Source organism: Malus domestica, chromosome 16 (assembly GCF_042453785.1).
Source record: "Malus domestica chromosome 16, GDT2T_hap1".
Taxonomy (NCBI): domain Eukaryota; kingdom Viridiplantae; phylum Streptophyta; class Magnoliopsida; order Rosales; family Rosaceae; genus Malus; species Malus domestica.
Window position 1 is genome coordinate 35911090 of NC_091676.1, and position 17583 is coordinate 35928672.

Genomic DNA, 17583 nt, shown 5'->3' on the forward strand with positions numbered 1-17583 from the left:
TTATTTTGACTACTTTTCTTTAATCTCACTGTCTATTACGCTCTGAATAATTGTAGTGGGTTCACCCCATGATTGCGCACTCTTTCACTGTTTAGTTCTAATTAGTTTTAATTTTATTCACTTACCCTTATGGTTATGTCACCTCTCGATGATGGTCAGCATGCTTCGACCTTTCCAGGTCGGGGTGTGTCAGTTTGGTATCAAAGCATAGGTTTAGACAGTCCTGCACTTCCTAGTGTGTTTTAACTCTTGTTTTCTTATGTCAGAACCATGCCTCCTCGTAGAGAGCTACGTTCTCCAGCTAAGAATAACTTTCCGGACTTTAGGCAGTTTGGTGAGGCTATCGCTAATGCTATTTAGTCTTCACTCCATCCTACCCCAAGGAATACTCTGGATATTGTATCTCGCCTGAAGATTAATGATTTCTTCGGTAATGAAGGATTGGAGAAGTCAGAGATATGGTTCGATCATGTGGAGAAGATCTTTCGAGTTATGCATAGGCAGGGTAATCTTCCTCTATAGAGATGGGTCGAGACAGTGACCTGGTTCTTTCTGTTAGGAGCAGAATCTTGGGGGGATCATGAAAGGAAATCATTATCTGATGAGGATTTTATAAAATGGGATGTTTTCAAGTGGATATTTCAAACTAGATTTGTTCATTCGGAGTATTTGGGTAGTAAGAAGAATGAGTTCACAGACCTGAGGCAGGGCAAAATGTCAACCACTGAGTATCATCAAAGGTTTACAGACTTATCTCATTATTGCCTCGAGATTACTGTTAATCCCCGAAAGATGCTTCGTTTGTTTAAAAGGGGAACTTGCAAGAAATGGCGTACTATAGCAACCTCTACTCCCTGTGCTACTTACTAGGAATTCTTCGAGGTCTTGCTTTGGATTGAAGATTCGGAGAATGCTCCTGACGATAAGGATGAAGATGTTGGCAGGAATGTCCAGAGGTACAGTAACATGGGGCAATCGTCACTTGGCCCGAGAATGGCTCAGAATTTTAAAAGGAGTGGAAATAGCTCTGGATCTTCAAGCGGGGGTTCTAACTCCGGTACACCTCAGAGATGAGGTAGATCCGCTGGTGGTTCTCGTTTTCAGAATCAAGGAAACTCCAGCAGTTCAGGTGTTTAGTTTTGTCGCTAGTGTCATACATGTCACTATGACGAGTGTAAGAGATGAGGTAGAGGATGTTTCACTTGCGGAAAAACAGGGCATATGGCCTATAGTTGTCCTTAGAATAAGAAGAATCAGCCTACTAGTCTACCACTTGCAATTCCCCTACAGCAGCTTCCAGCACCTGGTAACCGTCAGCAGATAGGCCACGGTGGAGCTTTCCACTACCAAGGGGGTGTAGCCCCGAGTTAGGGAGGACTATACCAGTATACACATGAGGTTCCCTACTATCAGGGAGGCTATCAACAGACTCAAGGAGGTTATCCGCAGTTTTAGGGAGACTATACGCCGTATCAAGGTGGTGGAGCACAAATGTATATAGGAGGACAATATTAAAATTTACACGTAACGTCTAGCAGTGGAGGTTCAGCAGACAAGCTAATCTACCCCAGCAGGGCCGAGGTAATAAGGGTTAAGGTAATCAAACCCAAGCAAACAGGAGTCGTGGAGATAGGCAACAAGTTCAGGGAAGAGTTAAGAACATCACCCTACAGGATGCTCAGGCTAATTCGGACTTGATCATGGGTACGTTGAATTTTCTAGGCCATTTTGCTGAAGTTTTAATTGATTCTGGTGCTACAAATTCAGTTATTTCCCATAAGTTTGCTCAAACGACTCAACCACATTCTACTTCACTCGACTACGAGTTGGAGTTCTCTATGCCTAGGGGTGAAATTTGTTATGTTAGTTGGGAATATTAAGGATGTCCTATCCTTGTTGAAGATGTAGTCAGGTAGGCTAATCTGTTTCCTTTGGATATCGTTGATTTTGACGTTATCTTAGGCATAGATTGGTTACACAATAATCGTGCCAGGTTGGACTATTATTAGAAGATTGTTACTTTTCACCGACCGGGCATGCTTACTGTGACGTTTCTTGGTGAACGTAGTGGTCTAAAGCATGGAGTTATTACTGCCATGAGGGCAAGACGACTGTTGAATAAAGGTTGTCAAGGTTACTTAGCTCATGTTGTGTTATTGAAAGAGACTACTACATCTGTAGAGGATGTTGGAGTAGTTAGGCACTTTCCCGATGTTTTTCCCGAGGAATTACCTGGTTTACCCCCAGATCGTGAAGTGGAGTTCACCATCGATCTACTTCCGGGTACTAATCCTATTTCCCTTACACCTTACCGTATGGCTCTTGCAGAGTTAAGGGAACTTAAAACTCAGTTGCAAGAGTTGGTTGATAAGGGTTTCATTTAGCCAAGCACTTCCTCGTGGGGAGCTCATGTTCTGTTTGTAAGGAAGAAAGATGGAACTTTAAGGTTATGCATCGATTACAGGCAGTTGAATCGAGTGACGATTAAAAACCGTTATCCGTTACCTCATATTGATGATCTCTTTGACCAGCTTAAAGGTGCTTATGTGTTCTCGAAGATTGATCTGAGGTCAAGTTACTACCAATTGAAGATTAGAAGTGACGACGTTTCAAAGACACCTTTTAGAACTCAATATGGTCATTACGAGTTTCTTGTGATGTCATTTGGATTGACTAATGCACCAGCAGCTTTCATGAACCTGATGAATCGAGTAATTCATCCATACCTCGGAAGTTCGTCACTGTTTTCATAGATGACAATTTGGTGTATTCGACGAATGAAACTGATCATCCCAAGCATCTGCGTTTGGTTCTAAAGACGCTAAGGGCAAATCAGTTGTATGCGAAGTTCAGCAAATGTCAGTTTTGGCTGGATCAAGTGTCATTCTTAGGGCACGTGGTATCAGCTCAGGGTGTGCTTGTGGATCCTCAGAAAGTAACAGCTATGGAAAATTGGGAACAACCTCGACAGTTACAGAAGTTCGAAGCTTTCTTGGTCTTACTGGTTATTATCGACGCTTCGTGAAACACTTTTCTACCATAACACTACCTCTGACAAAATTGATTAGAAAAGACATTTCTTTTGTGTGGAGTAATGAGTGTGAGCAGAGTTTCCATCAGTTGAAGTACCTTTTCACTCATGCACCTGTCTTAGCACTTCCCGATGATGGTGGGAACTTCGAGATCTATAGTGATGCGTCTCTGAATGGTCTTGTGTGTGTGTTAATGCAGCATGATAAGGTGATTGCTTATGCATCGTGGCAGTTAAAACCCCATAAGAGGAACTATCGTACTCACGATCTCGAGTTGGCAACGATCATTTTTGCTTTGAAAATATAGAGGCACTATCATTATAGGGAAAAATGTAAGATCTTCACTGATCACAAGAGCCTTAAGTATATCTTCAATCAGCCAAACCTCAATCTCCGGCAGCGGAGGTGGGTAGAGTTGTTCAGTGATTATAATTGCACCATTGAGTGTCACCCAGGTCGTGCCAATTCGGTAGCTGATGCTCTTAGTATGAAGTCTCATGGCCAACTTAATGTTGTTTATGCGAGTCGTATTCCTCTTTTGACTGACCTAAGATCCACTGGAGTAGCTTTGAAAGAGGGTCGTCGGGGGGGGGGGCTAATTGCTAGTTTTCAGGTCAGACCGGTTTTGTTGGATCGTGTTCTCGAAGCCCAGATGAACGATCTAGAATCTCAAGAATTGATACAGGCAGTGTCAGACGGGAAAAAGAAGGACATCTAGATTAGGGATCCTGATGGCATGCTTATGCAAGGTGATCGGATGTATGTACCGAATGTTGAGGAACTCAAGAGGGACATATTGGATGAAGCACATATTTCTGCTTATGCGATGCACTCAGGGAGCACCATGATGTATCATACCATCCGACACTTTTATTATTGGCCAGGTATGAAAAGAGAAATTGAAGAATATGTTAGTCGTTGTGCAATTTGGCAACAGGTTAAGGCAGAAAGGAAAAAGCCGTTTAGATTGCTACAACCACTTTCGATACCTCAGTGGAAATGGGAAGATATTACAATGGATTTTGTGTACAAATTACCTTGTACATGAAATGGTAACGATGGTATCTGGGTGGTAGTTGATTAATTTACCAAGTCAGCACACTTCAAACCCGTTCGTGAGAATTACTTGTTGAGTCAATTGGCCGAACGGTTCATCTCTGAAGTGGTTAGGTACCACAGAGTTCCAGTTAGTATTATTTCTGACTGGGATCCCCGATTTACTTTAAAGTTCTGGGTAGCGTTTCAGGAAACTTTGGGATCAAGATTACACTACAGCACCGCCTATCATCCTCAAACTGATGGGCAGTCAGAGAGAACTATCCAGACCTTGAAAGATATGTTGAGATCGTCAGTTCTACAGTTTGGAGACACTTGGCACAAGCGCTTACCGTTGATAGAGTTCGCGTACAACAACAACTTCCATTCTAGTATTGGTATGGCACCGTTTGAAGCATTGTATGGGAAACCATGTCGTACTCCACTTTATTGGTCCGAGGTCGGTGAGCGAGTTTTGGTGGGCCCTGAGATTGTGGATGAGACAACACAGAACATTCAGGTGATAAAGGCTAACCTGAAAGCAGCCCAGGATCGGCAGAAGAGTATTGCAGACAGACATTCTACCGACATAGTTTATGAGGTTGGTGATTGGGTATTCTTGAAATTATCGTCGTGGAAAGGTGTTGTGCCATTCGACAAGAAAGGGAAACTCAGCCCTAGGTACATCGGACCGTACCAGATCGTTGAACGAGTCGATGAAGTCGCTTATCCACTTGCTTTGCCACCAGAGTTAGCGAGAGTGCACAATGTGTTTCATGTATCGATGCTACGGAGGTACGTCTCTGATCCGTCACACGTGATTCCTCCTCAGCCGTTGGAGGTCAATCCAGATTTGACCTATGATGAGGTTCCAGTGACTATCCTTGATTGGAAGGATAAGGTTCTTAGGAACAAGACTATACAGATGGTGAAGGTTTTGTGGAGGAAGCACTCAGTTGAGGAAGCTACTTGGGAAACAGAAGAACGGATGCGAGATATGTACCCATGTCTGTTTTATGGCTTTGATTTGTAGTCAGTGTTGAAATTTCAGGGACAAAATTTGTATAAGGGGGTAGATTGTGACGACCCGTCCCTAATTTTCCTATGTAATTTCTCCCCTAGTATGTGTTAACAGTTGTGCCCTTAGTGGCAAGTGACGTGGACACGTTTATTTCCCTTAAATTATTTATTTTCTAGTATCACATTTAAATTGTACACGCTAGTACGAGTCGACGTAGATTTTAAAGTGTAAAAATATCTACCTTGGATATATTTTGATTTCCTTTACAGTAGAAAATCTGAAACCCAATCCCATCCAACCTTATATCTAACCCGTGCATCCCCTCCATTATTCATTCAACCAATCCCATCTATCCCTACACTCTAGCAACCAATCACATCCCATCCTCTCCCTCATTTCTGTCCACCAATCAGAATCCAAGAGAAAGAAAAAAAAATGAAACTTTCTCTCTCTTCTCTCCCTCTCCCGTATATTCCATCTTCTCTGTAACGCCATGAATGAGCTTCAAAGCTCGTAGATCGAACTCACAAACTACACCATTATGCTCATCTCAGTCCCACGATCACAACCATGTCCTTGAAATCAGGTTTAGATGAGTTTTGACTTACCAACTCGGAAGGTCCTACTCGGTGAGTCTCAGTTTTACGATTTTCAGGCCATTCACTGCTTAGGTAAGCCTCGAGAAACCCTTAGAACCTTCATTTCAATTCTATGGGTTGATATTGATCTCTTGTTTGTGTTTTGAACGTATGGTTTTACACAGAAAACTCGAGAAGAGAAAATTGCACTTTTTTCAGTTAAGGACCATGACTATTGGGTCACTTTCAACCCATTTTTTCGGTCAACCTCGACCACAGCTGGACTCCTATTAGGTACAAACTTGATCTCTACATTCCTAACTTCAAAATGGCTTTTGAATCACTAAGTTTGGTTAAGTAATGAGTTAGAAATCAACTCTGGAAGTTAGGAACAAATTTCCAGTTTTCTGGAAATCTGCAACCGTGGTCATTTGACCACTTTCAAGCCAAATTCCTGAACAACTCGGACCGTATTCAAACTTCCTGTGAATTGGGATCGATACATCACATTCCTATCTTTAATTTGGCTTTTGTAAAAGTATTTTTAGTTGAGAATCGAGCTCATTAGGAGTTCTGAAAGTTGGCCTAAAAATCTGCAAAACTGCAGAAATTCACGAGGAAGGCGAGTACGCTTGTACTCGCAGGAGCGTGGGGCGCACGTGACCAATTTGTACAGCCTTTGTGGCTGTGCGTGACGGCGCGTCCGGCCTCCGGCCGGCGCGTGGTCGACACGTGTGTGTCCGTGACGTCGAGTGGATCAATTTCATATATTTAAACCCTAGGTTTGAGCAAACTATTGGGGTTTTATTTAGGTTTCCGTTATGTGCTATAATTAATTTTATTTTAGTTATTTCATATATAAGGGAAACTTATCCCGAGGATTTACGAGGCCAAGCTAGGCTCGGGGGTTATGACCCAGCAACGTACTTATGAGTGGGCAGTTTTTTTTTATATCTATACATATTTATAGTTTCCAAAATTTTATAAATGCATCACTTTGCATATATATTGCCAAATAATTGACAACTACGATATAATTATGATAAATGCTGTTATATGGTTGAGATATTACTGTCATGGCATTCATACATATTTGTACATGCTCATCTTGCTACACCCCGGTGTTAGTACTCACCCTAGGGCTAGGGCCAATCCTTCACGTGTATGTTCACATCGCACCATTCGCTCGCCTTGGATCCAGGTTAGGTGCCAGTCATGTCGGGTAGATTGCATTAGGCAATCCGACTTGTATGTGACCGTGCTTCTGCACCAGCCTTCACATGATCGTAGTACTAGAGCATATTGATTACACCCAGTCATGTTCGTGTCAGAAATTATCTATTTGAACTTGTGTGTGTCAGCTTAGATGGATGAGCACTTAGCTATACTTGATTATCACATGATTATATTATTGTGGCATTTGATACATCATAACTTGGCATATATTTGGTTATAACTCTGTTATAGTATTGTTGATTTATCATTTACATACCTATGTAGTATGTTTTAAGGAAACTATACTTGTTTTACGGCGAGGGGTTAGTAACTTCAAAGATAAAGGTTTTCTTATAAGCATTGTTTTGCTGACCCATTCAACTTTGTTTTTCGCCCCTCAAGGACCTAGATAGCTGTACTCGAGGAATCTCGGCAGTTCTGACGTTTCCTTCTGTTTAGACGTACAAACTTATCACTGTTATGTAATAAGTGTACTTTAGTTATTTTGACTACTCTTTTGTAGTCTCATTGTCTATTACACTCTGAATAATTGTAGTGGGTTTACCCCACGATTGCACACTCTTTCACTGTTTAGTTCTAATTAGTAAGTTTATTCACTTACCTTTATGGTTACGTCATCTCTCGGTGATGGCCAGCATGCTTCGATCTTTCCAGGTCGGGGTGTGTCATTAATAGACATATATAGTTGTATACAACTTGTTGTGGTGAACAAGTTATACTAGTTTGTAAAAAAAAAAAAATTGTGTGTGTGATCATTCAAATACATACCAAAATCGCACATTATGGTATACCATTTTCCCCTTTCATAAATGTGTATATGGAGATATAAATTAACCACGTCTAATAGGAGAAGAACACATGGATTATATGCTTTCTATGACGATTTCACCCTTGACGTCATGAACAGACCACAAACCACTTCACTAAATGTGGCATTCATCATGCAATCACACTCTTAATTGATTTAGTACTGCAACAATGAATGTATTTTATATTGTGAAATTTCATTCTTTGATTAATGAGCACATTTTTTCTCACCACCCTCAAATGGCGGTAATGTTTATTATCTTATCTATCACCATTAGATAACTTTGAATTTGAGATTATTGTTTATCCACTGCACGAATATCGAAATTCAAACTTATCTAACAGTGATAAATAAGATGCATACATCATAGTTTATGATGGCGAGTAAAAATGCTCCCTTGATTAATGGGCATGGTTTTCTCCAAACCCATTATTTTTATACCATTGCCCATTCGTATTTTCATTGTACATTTGCACAACTTTTTTTAGTTTTTTATTTTTTTAACTCTTATCACTGGAAGAAGAAGAATATGAATTTTGAAAATCTTCGGTTAACATTGTGTAAAGGAATATCATCATTCAATTATGTCATCTATTGTGTTACCAGCTCCGTAAGTATCCACTTTTAAGTCAAATATGCATCAATATTGTTCACAACTTAACCACTTAAAAAATCAACACTATAAAAATATCAAGCCTAATGGACGTCACATATGAGATTTGATCTCAAAAGAACTCAATGCAATTAGGAGTGGACCATCTATAGTTAAACCTTAAACTGTATGCTAACATTAACAAAAAGAACATAACATTGAATTCTGTTAAATACTCTAATTATATTTTCAATTCAATCCATGTAGGTGAGATAAACAACTTACAAAAAGAGTGTGGGATCACTTTTTCTGGTATTGAGGTATAATTTACTTGACAAAAATGTAAATTAATCTTTGCTATACATATATATGTAGATGAATCTCAAATTTTATTGACATCATGTGAGAAAAACTTAAGCGTAACCGAGTTTATGTCATCTCCTGCATCTCCCTTCTTTTGTATAGAGACTTATAGGAATATGTTACGAAGAATAATTGAATTTGAAGAATTTGGGTTCACATATGGTTGCAGTAGAGGCCAAGCTCCTTCCACATCATCATGAGTAGGAGAAAAGCACTTTTTCCCTTATTATACAGAAGTGATTGTGTCGTCTTCTTTTTTGGTCCCACACGGTACAAAAAGGACTCATAGCAAAAGTGTGTGATTTGCTTCCTCAGATTTCCAGCTTTTTTGGAATTAGAAGAGAAAAACAAAGCCTTGGTGGGAGCTGAAGATTGAAGATGTAGATGAAGACTCTTTTTGAATTTACCTATGCACATATTTGTAAATGAAAATGTCACTTGACGATCTGCTTGCAGTGGGACCAACTGATGTAGTGCTTACAAATAAGTGTTTTGATTTGATTGAATTGCACTCTCTACTTTTACTTTAAAAAATGAAAACTTAAATGTAATGCTCTTCTCAAATTTTCACTTGAACTCAAATAAGTGTTTTGGTTTGATTGAATTGAACTCTCTATTTTTACTTAAAAAATGTAAAATTGAATGTAATGCTCTTCTCAAATTTTTCCTTGAACTGGGTTTTTGCTTTTTTTTTTTTTTTTAAGTTAAGTTCTTGCTTGGTGTGCTTAGCCTTTTCTTTTTTTTCTTTTTTCTTTTTTTTTTGTCAAGGATAACTTCATTATCAATAAAATAAGATTTCGAAAAAGAAGGTTGAAAAATAAAAGTAAGCACAAAACAAAGAAAAAGACCATCCATATACAAACAGATACAAACAAAGTTTGGGCCTGATACAGATTTTGCAACCATCGCTGCAAGCAACCCAAGCACCAAAGAGGAGACCTAAGTCTCGACAGGAATTCTATAGAAGATTTAATAATTTAGGAGAAGGGGAGTTTTGAACTCGGGACGCATAGGTGGAAACTTAACACCCTATTCACTAGAATATTTACACATTATTACCTATTCCCAATTTTCACAATATTCACTATGTTCACAAAAATTACAATATTCACTATTTTCACAATATTACCTATTCCCTATTTCCACTATTTTCACAATATTCAAAAAAAAAAAAAAAACCCACAATATTCACTATTTTCGCAATATTCAATATTTTCACAAAATTCATTATTTTCACATAAATCATAATATTCAAAATATTCTTAATAATTCACCAAAAAAACCACAATCCTAACAAATCTTACAAATTAATATTAAAAAAAAAAACAAAAAACAAAACAAAGCAAAAGAGAGAGAGAGAGGACTTGCAGTGAGATGCCAGTTGTGACGGTGGTGGGGGATGTGAGTTGTGGCCGAGAGAAAGAATTTAGAGGTGTTGCCAGACAAATCTGTTTATATTTACCGACGACTACCTAATTCGCTGGGCAAATGTCAAAAAAAAATCTTAATTTTTAATTTAATTTCAAACGGTTAAAAGATCATCAAATTTGATGATTTGGTCGATTCATTGCGTGGTTTTACTCTCAATTACCGTCCTTTAGAAAAAACATCAAAATCAAATGTCATATAGTTATTAAATCATGATTTTTCATTTGTAGCCGTCGAACGATTTCATCCTGATACCTACCTTTTGAACGTTTGTTTTTGGTGATTTTTGTCATTTGCGATCTCGGAGTATATGCAAACAAGCTTGATAGTTGGATCACTGAAAATAGTTTCACAGATCGAATTCGTATCACGTCAAAACAATAGATTCAACAAACACTTAGACTTTATTATATGCTTCCATTAAGTATAACGTAAGATTTTGTGGTATCCACTAGCGTAAGTATTTTAAATTGATGCTCGGGTTCGTTCATTCTATTCTTCTAGGGTCAAAGAGTGCAGTTTTGAAAAATCATCAAAATCAGAGCTCAAATGACCGTTGCGTGATGTTTTGTTTCTAACTGTCAAAAGATTTCATCTATTACCTAATCCTCGAAAGTTTATTTTTGGTAATTTTTTACGTATACAAGTCTTGGAGTATATACAAATAAGTTTGACGGTTGGATTGCTAAAATTAATTTTGAAGACAACAAAAATTATCGAACAAATTAAATATACCAACCATGTCTCTCAGTTTTCCCCGACGAAATATTGCATTTCGCTCGATGAAATTAAAACCATGAACCCTAAACCCTATACCCTAAATTACAACCTTTAGGCAACGAAAGCTGGATGTTTCATGCATAAAGGTTGCCATTTTACGCGCCAAGGTTTTCCGTTGGTTCGAAACCTTTACCCAAAGACCAAAGCTTTGCCCGTCAAATCATTTTTTTCAGGCAAAAGCTTCTGAAGAAACCAAGATGTTGACCCTTTTGCCCAACAAACATAGGTTTTCCGTCGGGTAAAAGTTGCTTGCCTGACGACATGTAGTTCGTGGGACAAAACTTCGTAGGGTAAATGGTAATTTGTAGTGATGCCAACTGCAGTACTGTAGCAACTAACACTTTCTACATGTTCAGTTGAGATAAGTAATGTGGACATGATTCAAATTCTTCAACTATATATGGTATTATTATATATACTCAACCAGACTCTTCCAGTACACTCTCTTCCCTCCAGAGCTTTATGATTAATTAACTAGTAGTTGTCAAAATTTTCCTTAAATACTTTTTTGGAAACGGTTTAAAGATAATAGTGCTTGACCAATATACATGAGCTAGGGTGAACGAATTCCCTCTTAATTTGAGTTACTGGGACAAAAGTACTCATCAAATAAACTACCAACAGTTACGAGCAATGACTGAAAGTAGGGTTTACTGTACAATAGTTGATTAACTTGAGGCTGTGTGAAATGGAGTCAAGGGAAAAGAAGGTCAGGACTCTCTCTCTCTCTCTCTCTCTCTAATTATGAACGAAGATACTAATCGAAGAAATAAGGGCAATGCAGAAGTACATTTCTATGTCTTTTTATGGGAAATTGGCGAACGAGAAGACGACCTTGTCTAGCTTATCCTGGTCCTTGTTGGTCTACTGCTTTCGGCCCTTTTGTCTGCTGGTGCCAAGAATTATGAAGGGGTCAGTATCTTGGTAAACTTGGCACTAAGTTTGCACCGGGGTAGAAAAATGTGACAATTTGCTACCCCAATTCTCAAATTAGTGGGGTAAGATTTGATTTAGCTGCATCCACCAACTCAAAGACACGCAGATGTTTATACACACTGTTTTTATAAGTACTTCAAGGTCATTAACACACTGGTTTTGGTGTCTAAGGACATTAGCCACCATGCAGCCACTAATGTATGATCAATGTCCTCTATCAAAATTTATATTGCTCCATTGCCCACTGCATGTGTTTTGGTGTCTCTCTCTCAATAGTGAACCATCACTTCAGCTTACAATGCTCACCAAAATATTATTTGTTTTTGGTATCCCTGCTTGATGCGTTCAACACCATTCTCACATGCTGCTATTGAATAGTGGCTTACAACAAACACACGTCCACGACATTTCCCGTGCGTTTCTTCATCACTTCCATGAAATCAACCATCATTCCGCACTTCATGGTTGCCACTTCCATGTCCATCTTATTTATTCTGCCTGCTACTTCCTCTATTGTTGTACCATATTTGCCTCCTTAAGCATCTGCCTTTCCTCTTTCTGTGTGACCTCCATCCTAAGCCTCTCAATTTCATTATGAGCTTGATTTTCTGCCCCTGGTTGCTCCTCACATGCCGCTTGAACTGCCTAGACAACCCTAAACATGCCCTCTCCTCAGTAACAATGCCTGGCACATTAGACCAATTAACTCCTCAACCAAAACCTCTAACTCGGTTTCTCTTCTCCGGTCCTAGAACAGAAGATTATACAAGGTGGAGTGCCTCATCATTTACTTCTTCATTCCTATCCTCATACTCTTTCAGCTTTGTGTTAAATTATTCTTCCTAGATGTACATAAATATTTGATTACCATATTATTAAACTTTTACTTGTTCAACAACAATTCCAAAGAGAGCAAATTCTCAACATTTGCTAAGGCTGTTTAGTTACTTGCAATGATTTTCGAGTGGGGTAAATCACCAAAATGGTCCCTGAGATTTGCATAACTCATCGCTTTGGTCCCTGAGATTCCAAATCGATAAAAGTGGTCTCTGAGATTGTCCACCATCCATCATTTTGGTCCTTCCGTTAAAAACTCCGTTAAGTGTCCCGGAGCTCTTGGCCGGAAGTTTGGGCAATTTTCAAAGCTTCGTAACTCAATCATTTCTTAACCAAATTTGACCCATAATATATCAAAATGAAGATAGGAAAGTGTAGAATAAGATTATACCTATTTCAAAGCCCAATGGTTGCCGGAGATGGCCGAAAAGTAGCCTCAAAGTTGACTAGTCTGAGTGAAAACTTGAAAACTCACTAGAAACTGGGTAAACTTTAAACGTTCATAACTTTTTCAATACTCAACGAAATCAAGTGATTTAAAAACAAAAATCATACTTCGTGATGAGACAAAGAGAATGGTACCTTTTTCGACCGATAAATTGACGTGGTTTGGCCGGAAAACGGCTCGAAAGTGGCTAACTCGAGACCAAGAAAGCCACTTTCGAGCCGTTTTTGGCCAAACCACGGTGATTTAGCCGTTAAAAAAGGTACCATTCTCTTTTTCTCATCAAGAATTATGATTTTAGTTTTGAATCACTTGATTTCATTGAGTATTGAAGAAGTTATGAACGTTTAAAGTTTACCCAGTTTCCGGCTAGTTTTCAAGTTATCACTCGAACCATTCAACTTTGAGGCTATTTTCCGGAAATCTCTGGCAACCATTGGGCTTTGAAATAGGTATAATCTTATTCTACACTTTCCTATCTTCATTTTGATATATTATGGGTCGAATTTGGTTAAGAAACGATTGAGTTACGAAGCTTTGAAAATTGCCCAAAGTTTCAGCCAAGAGCTCCAGGACACTTAACAGAGTTTTTAATGGAAGGACCAAAATGATGGATGGTGGACAATCTCAGGGACTACTTTTATCAATTTGGAATCTCAGGGACCAAAGTGATGATTTATGCAAATCTCAAGAAGCATTTTGGTGATTTACCCTTTTCGAGTGTGTGTTAGTGTTATCTTCCAGAAATTAATACGGTCTAGTTGGCGCCCATTTATTTGTTCCTACACATAAAAGCAAGTCCTTCATATGACATATATCTCATACTCCAGTCCAAATCCACAAACCCTTCTTCCCCTTCACGTCAAATACCAGAAGACCCCTCTCCTTTGTCAAATTTACAGACCTATATAGCAAAAGACTGTTTTTCATCAATCCTTCTGACCAAGAACGTGGTTGAGCCGGATACCAATTGTGAAGTGGAATTTGTGCCTCCTCGTCCGGAGTTGGTGGCATGGGATTGAAGATCTTGTAGGTTCTGACAAGACAGACAAAACGAATGAGACGACACGAGGTCATAGCAGTCATCTGCTTTTCAAGGGGGACTCTCTAAGACCTTCTAGCGAGGGACTTAATCGAGGCGGGTTCCTCGTAATCCCATTAAAGCTAGTCCATGTGGTAACAACCACAGGGCTACACTAACTTTTAGGGGGCGTTTGTTTGCCCTCACTAAGTGGGACTGGACTAGACTGGACTAGGTGTTAGTGTAGTCCCAAGTTTGTTAGAGGAAGGGACTAGGTGTTAGTGTAGCACCCTTAGTAGCTTAATAAAACTCTTATATATTCACTTGTGCACTCCTCTTTATCTAGTGAATAGATCCCCAAATTTGTTTTGGCTAGCAATTTTAACTTAACATCTCCAACGCCATTTGGTACTAAGATCTAGTGGTACTTCTCTACTTGTAAGTGAAGGGTCCTAGGTTTATTCTTGCCAAAGGTGAATCTGAACCACATTATTTCTAGTCCATTGTGAGGTTTAGCCCATCCCCAATCTCTTAGTGTAGATAATATCGTTTGTTCAATAACAAAAAAGAAAACTTAACATCTCCAACAACATTCTTTATTCTAAACTATTCTGACTAGCTTAATATACTCTCTTTTTTAACGAATAAACTCTTTGTTAAAAAATTGAGGATATGTGTGCAGTGAAACATAAAGTAAATAAGACACAGTATTTACGAGGTTCAGCAAGTGTGCCTACGTCCTCAGGGCAACAGCTGACACACCTCGATCCCGATATCCTCCAAACACTAGGATGGGCATGTGCTGGGCGACACCTAAGAGTGACAAAAGCCATTTTAACATGCATGTGAGTTATGAAGAAAAGAACGAACGTAAATAAAATATGTAAATTTAAATATAATGAAATATGCAAATGCAGGAACGTGTTTAGATCATACAACTAATCAAGAATACTGCGAAAGGAATATTATAAAATGTAAGATTACAGAGAAATGGGTCCTATAGCGAGATGAGGACTCAAAGCTATTGATATGAGAATGTCTCGACGCCGGGATCGTACACCTCATTTTTAAATCTTTAAGGGGGTGCAAAACAAAGGGTGAGTGGACCAAAGTTTATAATAATAATAAACAAGAACCATTTTATTTTTTTAATGTACTAACCCCCTATTTTGAAAACTCATATAGCATACATAAATAGTAGGTTTTCCCAAAAACCTAACATGCCATAAAACCTTCGTAAAAACATGTATATATATATATATATATATATATATATAATAGTAGTGCTCAGTAGCGGTATCATAATCGCCTTAAGGCATATCCATCACCTAAGGGTGAAGTTAAACGACATTGGGTTACGCCAGTGAAGAAACATGGTAGGCCCCATCACTTGAAGATGAAGTTGTACGACTCTAGGTTACGTTAGAGAAGAAAAGGTACATAACACACCGACACTAGCCGTGGCTAATGAAGCTGTTTGACACTGGTTTCGCCATTGAAGTTGAGAGTATGTCATAAATATCTCACTACTCATCAATTGTGTCATATGGCCATAGACAGATACCCACTAAATAAGCACAGAAAATATAAATCACATATCTCGTATCAAATCATCAGAGCTCAAAAGCTCAAAGCATCATATCATAAATCTATAAGAGCATTCTAGCTCAAATCATCATCATAAAACATATTCACAAATCCATAATGTCTCGAAAGGCGTAAAAGCAATAGTTTGTAAATCTTTCGTAAGATGTAAATTCAATAAATCATAAAAATTTAATAAGACATAAATTTGATAAATCATAAATATATCTAATGAAACGTAAAATCAGGAAATCATGCTTTTCATGAATGCAATCCTAGAATTTAAAATCATGCATTTAGGAAGGGGTCCACTCATAGCCATGCAGTCGAGTCATAATCAGCCATGCGAGCTCTAGAAATCTTTTATATGCATTTCACCTAGAAACGAAACCATTTACGTAAATATGTAATGTACTATCCTAAATTCACGTATTCGTACAAAATATGGTTAATAAAAGAGCTATATTAAAGCGATCGAATTTTAGAAAATGGAAGGCGAATTCGGGTTCAGCATGTTGAGGTACCTAACAAGGAACCTCAGGTTCCTCTATCTACCGCCACAATGACACGCCCCAACCCCAATATCCCCAAATATCATGGTAGGCACGTGTTGGCTGACACCCAAGGGTGACGAAGCCATTTTAAAACATGCATACCGATAAAAATATGTAATTAGAAAGAGATACACTAGTGCATAATCATGTTCAGAGCATACAACTAATCAAGAATTAAGTGAAAGAATTATGATAGAAGGTACAAACCGAGGAATGAGTCCTACAAAGAGGACACTCGAAGATACCTAATCGAAAGTGTCCTGACGCCGAGATCGCGTGGCTCGATTCTAACACCTAAAGAGGCGCAAAACCGAAAAGGTGAGTGGACCAAAGTTTATAATAATACTAATAATACGAAAACCATTTTATTTATGAACATACTAACCCCCTATTTTGAAAACATATATATAGTACTACATAATAGGTTTTCTGAAAACTCTAGCATGCCATGAAAACGTTCGTAAAACATGTATGCGTAAAACAATGCTCAGAGATGGTAGTAAAACAGCCCATAGGCAAATCCATAAATATCATCCATATTGTACTCTTTAGGGGTATCATAGTCACCCGAAGGCAGTACCTGTTCATCACCTGAAGGTCAAGCTGAATAACCTGTCCATCACCCGAAGGTGAACCTATATAACCTATCCATCACCCGAAGGTGAAGCTAAATAAAATAGCATACATACATACCGACACTAGCCGTGGCTAGTGTGTTGGAAGTATGCCCACAAAGCCACTCATTTGATGTAATAGCCTTTGGAATACTTATTGTATTAAACTATTATATGTTTAATGAAGGGCAAAGCTTATTGTTAATCACTATTTATTGTATCATGTGTTTAAGCAATAAGGGAATCCAAGGAATGTATTTGATCTAAGAGAGAAGTGATTTAAGTAAGTTAGATTAACGAGACCTTTCTCTTATGTTCATTCCTAAAACGTTCCTAGCCATAGGATTGCCAATTGGGCATTGACAATCCGCTAAGGTTAGTATGTGTTATGTCAACTCAAGCATGAGTATGACTAGTCTCAAGTCATTTAGTGTTGGACACTAAGACAAACACATAGGTGCTTGAAAGAGTAATCAAGTACACTGAACAATGATCAAAAGAGAGTTTGAACATACATGTCATGTAAGAACTCGTAAGTTGCAATATGCAAAGTAGTCATTTGACCTGAGGCATCATAGATGTCTAATGGTTAGGTCCTTGATCTTTGATCATGTCAAAGGCATTCCATCGAGAGTGTCCACGGCATTGTTGGGGTCAAGTTATCTAGTCATGTAGGCATATGAATGCACAACAAGGGATCTCTAACCTTCCATGGTGGA